The sequence below is a fragment of the Chaetura pelagica genome, unplaced genomic scaffold, assembly GCF_000747805.2.
Source record: "Chaetura pelagica isolate M959 unplaced genomic scaffold, ChaPel_1.0 scaffold103, whole genome shotgun sequence".
Classification (NCBI taxonomy): Eukaryota; Metazoa; Chordata; class Aves; order Apodiformes; family Apodidae; genus Chaetura; species Chaetura pelagica.
In genome coordinates, this window is record NW_009953004.1 from 1,922,339 (window position 1) to 1,927,706 (window position 5,368).

Consider the following 5,368-nt stretch of genomic DNA (forward strand, 5'->3'; position numbering starts at 1 on the left):
CCCCACCCCATGAAGAGATGGAGCCTATACCTGCCTGCAAAACCTCTCTGACAAGACCTCCAAGAACAGGTGGGAGAGGAAAGGAAGCTTATCCACCCTAGAAACTCTCTATTTAGTGTGCTAAGGAGTAACAGTTTTGCAGGTTTTTGCACACCTACATCCATGTGCTTATGCACCAGGTGAAATAAATGGTAAAACAGCCAACCCCATCACCAGCACCCAGGGAAACACAGTGCACACCTGCTGGGGATCCTTCCTGGCCAAGACACCTACCCCAGGACCTGGCTTATAAAGGTGGGAGGTGATGTTTGGGTAGGCAGGATCATAGAATCACAGAATCCTAGGGGTTGGAAGGGACCTGGAAAGATCCCCCAGCCCAACCCCCCTGCCAGAGCAGGGGCACCCAGAGCACATCACACAGGAACGTGGCCAGGGGGGTTGGAATGTCTCCAGAGAAGGAGACTCCACAGCCTCTCTGGGCAGCCTGGCCCAGGGGTCTGGCACTCTCACAGCAAACAAGTTCTTCCTGACATTCACATGGAACCTCCTGGGCTCCAGTTTGCACCCACTGCCCCTTGTCCTGTCACTGGACATCACTGCACAAAGCCTGGCTCTGCCCTCCTGATACTGCCCTGAACAGATCTGTAACCAGGGATGAGGTGGCCCCTCAGTCTCCTCTTCTCCAAGCCCAACAGACCCAGCTCCCTCAGCCTTTCCTCAGCCGGGAGATGTTCCCCTCCCTACAGCATCTCTGTGCCTCTGCCCTGGTTCATACCATGACTATGAACAATGTGACCTGGCTGAAAAACCCACTTTTCTTTTTGTGAAGACAACTGGGTGTGGTATGACACAACCAGTCCATTTGCAGTGTTCCACTGTCAGTTGCACTGTCAGCCACAGCCGCCCACTGGCCTTCTTGGCCACAAGGGCACATTGCTGGCTCATCCTCCTGCCCACCAGGACCCCCAGGACCCCTTCTCCTACACAGACCTGGCCCTGGTGCAGCTGGAAGCCCTTCCCTCCTGCTCTGTCACTAATCACCTCTGACAAGACACAAACCAACCCTTCAGGAGCCGCAGGGACTGACGAGACTAACGGAGGGCGGGGCTTCACGCTGACTGACAAGCGGAGCGACCAATAGGATCAAAGGAGCGACCAATAGGATCAATAGAGTGACCAATAGGAGAGGCGGCCGAGGGCAAGGGGGGATGGGGTAAAACTGGGAGAGGGAGATTGAGGTGAGACATGAGGAGGAAATTCTTTGCTGTGAGGGTGGTGAGAGCCTGGCCCAGGTTGCCCGGGAAGGCGGTGTCTGCCCCATCCCTGGCAGTGTTGAAGGGCAGGTTGGATGGGGCTTGGAGCAGCCTGGGCTGGTGGGAGGTGTCCCTGCCCATGCAGGGGGTTGGAACCTGATGTCCTTGAAGGTCCCTTCCCACCCAAACCAGTCTGTGCTTCTATGATTCTATGTTCCAGGTGTTAGTTCTCTTGCCAGAAAGAGAAATAGAGGGAGAAAGAAAGAGAGAAGGAGAGGTCAGAGGAGGCCACAGAAATGATCCCAGGGCTGGAGGAGCTCTGCTCTGGAGCCAGGCTGGGAGAGGTGGGGTGTTCAGCCTGGAGAAGAGAAGGCTCCAGGGAGACCTGAGAGCAGCTTCCAGTGCCTGAAGGGGCTCCAGGAAAGCTGGGGAGGGGCTTGGGACAAGGACTTGTAGTGACAGGACAAGGGTTGATGGTTTTCAACTGGGAGAGGAAGATTGAGGTGAGACATGAGGAGGAAATTCCTTACTGTGAGGGTGGTGAGAGCCTGGCCCAGGTTGCCCAGGGAAGCTGTGGCTGCCCCCTTCCTGGCAGTGTTGGAGGGCAGGTTGGATGGGGCTTGGAGCAGCCTGGGAGGTGTCCCTGCCCACGCAGGGGGACCAGGCACCTCCTTCCACCCCTCACCCCTCAAGTATGTATTGCAAGACATTTCTGGTGTTTGAAATACGTGCAGCACGAGCTGAATGGAATCATCTGACTTCATGGAATCTGCCAGGATGTACAAGTGAGGAACATGAAACGATAAATGAATAAAATCCTACATGAACTGGTAGAAAAGTTTATTAATGGAGGGCACACCATTGTAACCTGAAACAGCAAGTGAAGTAAACATTGTATGTAAACATGCAGCTTGGTATTTGAACATTTTTGAAAACTATTTGTATTGAGCTTTATATTAGTGAATAACAATTTGGTGGTTTAAGACATTTTATAAATAAACAAGAAAACCAGAGATTTTTCTGGCTTATACAAGTGAAGTGTATATACATGGGATTCATTCCAATTAGAAACTCATTTATCTTACATTATGGGCCATTTTTAAGATGCTAAAGGGCAAGTAAAGTGTGTGAGACAAGCAACAAACACCATTAAAAGGCAGCAGTGGAACTGCCAGCTCTGGGTTGTGCTTTATTTGTTCAGATAGAAGCTGCTGCTGCAAATGGTGAGCAAGCAGCTTTCTCACAAACCACACTGCAAAGAGAGGATGTGAATTGAAGGCTGGGGCAAATCCTAGTGCAGCTTAGGGGTGAGAATGTGTCTTGTGTAGCTCAAAATCCAGGGGGTGCAAAACATCAGCAGGTGAAGCTTGAAAGGCCGTACCTGCTGGATCTACCAGGCAAATGGAGATGGTAAAAAGGAAGAGTTTCAACGTTCAACCTACACCGCCCTCTGGCAACACCAATATTAAATGACACAGTTCCCTTGCTGTGAGCAGCATAAAGCTAATTAATTACACGTCAAAATCAAGGCACTGAGAGTGTCAGACAAGCTCTGCAGGCAGGGGGTGAGGCTGAGCTGCCCTGTCCCCTTGCCTTGGGGCAAGAGTGAGACAGCAGGTTCATTAGCAAGGGTACTCTGTGCTCCCCTAAAACTCCCAAGAAGTCTTGTGTAGGTGTATCCTAAGTAATTAAAACCCACTAATTGCAACAGGTGAGAGATCCAACCCAGCAGACTGGGTTACACTCATTGTTGAAGTCTGTACTTGCAAAATAAAGCAGTATTTTCATGTGGAAACTCCACTTCTTTCCACTGATGGGACCACTTCAAACCCTGAACAAATCATGCAGACAAGTCAGTCGTGTGAGAAAGCTTTCTAAAACAACTTTATTGGAATGATACAGGAATGGTTAATATACAGGTTAAATCCTCAATGCCTGCTTTCTACATAGGGAAAAAAACCAGGAAGAAATGAACAAACGTGGTTCTTGTGCCCGACATGAAACCCAACCACAGGTATCAGAAATAGAAAAGATCAGAAATAGAAAAATAGCACACAGGCAACACATCCCTAGCACCCCTAAATCCATGCAAGATTATCTGCATCACAAGGAATGCAAGTTTTCCACCCAGTCCCACAACCAGGAGATATTTTCAGTCTGTGTTGGTGCCTTGTTCCCCAGACAAAGAAATAATTCAGTGTGTCTCACCAGAGCTCTCTTAGGAATGCTGACACAGTTTGAACACTACCATATGGGAAGGCCAGGGGAGCAGACAAGGGGAGTAATTTTGCTTTCTTAAACATGGCAATTTTTTGTGACTGCCCAAACCAAGGATTGACCTGGTTCCCGAATGTTTTGGGGTCGCTGAACTGACAGGATTTGGCAGCGACTTTCAATTCCAGCCTCACCAAAATAATGACTGTGATTCAGAAAACTTACCCCAGCCTTTCCCTGCAGAGGAAACACAGCAAATTGGGGTGAGTATTGTAACTTTTGTGTCCAATCCCACTTTTCTTCACAAGACTTCACTGAGTATCCTTCAATACTTTCTCAAACAGTTTAGACAGAACGATGATGCCAACGTTAAGAAAGAAAAATCACCTTGGTTCAGAAAGAGGAAATCCTAGTGAACAACAAAAATCACACTGGCTTTGAAATGTAACCTGGCTTCCATCCCCAGAAGGTCATACACTTCACCAAAGTTCAGTGATTACTGATAAAGCTTGTTAATGAAAAAGCACAAGTGTGTTAATGTTGAAGATAAGGCAACATTCACCTACCCCTACCCCTTCTGACACTGCGCTTGCTTTGGAAGGACGAGCTCCAAACTCACTCCCAGGCTCCCAGATCAGGAAAGCTAAACCATGGATGAAAGGTCATCTGAACTAACTTGGCCCCGTGCTAGATGCTGCTCACTTAGATCTCTGGGGAAGTTTCCCCATGAGCTCTCCAGAAGCAGGTAGCTGAGCTCCTCTTTTAGCAGGTGTTGACAACATTGTGGGTTGCAGTGATCTTTGGAGCAAAAGCCCCTAAGAAAAGAGTGTATATTAGGAAGAATTGGATATTAGGAATAATTTCTATACTGAAAGAGTGGTCAGGGACTGGAGCAGCTGCCCAGGGAGGTGGTAGAGTCACCATCCCTGGAGATGTTCAAGAAATGTGTAGATGTGGCACTTCAGGACGTGCTCTAGTGGCTGAGGTTGGGGGGGGTTTGGTGGGTGTTTTTTGGTGGGGTGTGTGTGTGGTTGTTTCTGTTTGTTTGGGGTTTTTTGGTTGTTTGTTTCGTGCTGATGTTTGGACTCTGTGACCTCAGAGGTCCTTTCCAACCATGACAATTCTGTGAAACAATGGTGAGGGAAAAGTATTGAATGACCACGCTTTACAACACCTTTGTAAATGTAACTTTTATCCTGTTCCTAATTCCAGACTTCCAAACCAGGAACTGTAAACCACTTCAGGAGGTATTTAAAAAGCTCTGCACATGCTTTAGAGCATCAGAGTAACCACAACCCTGTGCTGACCTGTCCCTCTGTCTCCATAAAGCAAAGAGACTCAAAATGTGTGCAGAGCTCTTACAGAATGAACCTGTAATGAATGCAAGGACTAATTATCTTACTGCCTTTGGCTGCTTTTGGGGAATACCTACATTAAGTGGTGAATAATTACCCCCACACTTTTAAAACCTCTTTCTTATGCTTCAGGGCACTTGGAATTATTTGTATTTTTGCAGAATATGGCCCAGAAATACAGACTCTCTCATGAGCACTGGGAGAACAGACAGGCTGATATTGCATGTGGTGAATTCACCAACATGAGACACTTGAACAGAGTTGCAATTCCTGGACTAGCTGGATGATATGGCAATAACAATGGAAAAAAGGGTTTGAAACTTTAAAAAGTCTTGCTTAATTACAACAGTTCTTGCTATTCAAACATTTATTTCCTCCTTTGAAAAAATACTGTCTGAATCTAATGACTACTTGGACATGCAAGAAGCTGCCTAATGCTCTAAGCAGTGTGAACTGGTATTTTTTGTAGAGAAATACATTAAAGGCTTTCACCCTTACACAGGTAAGGAAAATGCCATTTCTGGCTGTTTTGGCTTCTTTGCAACA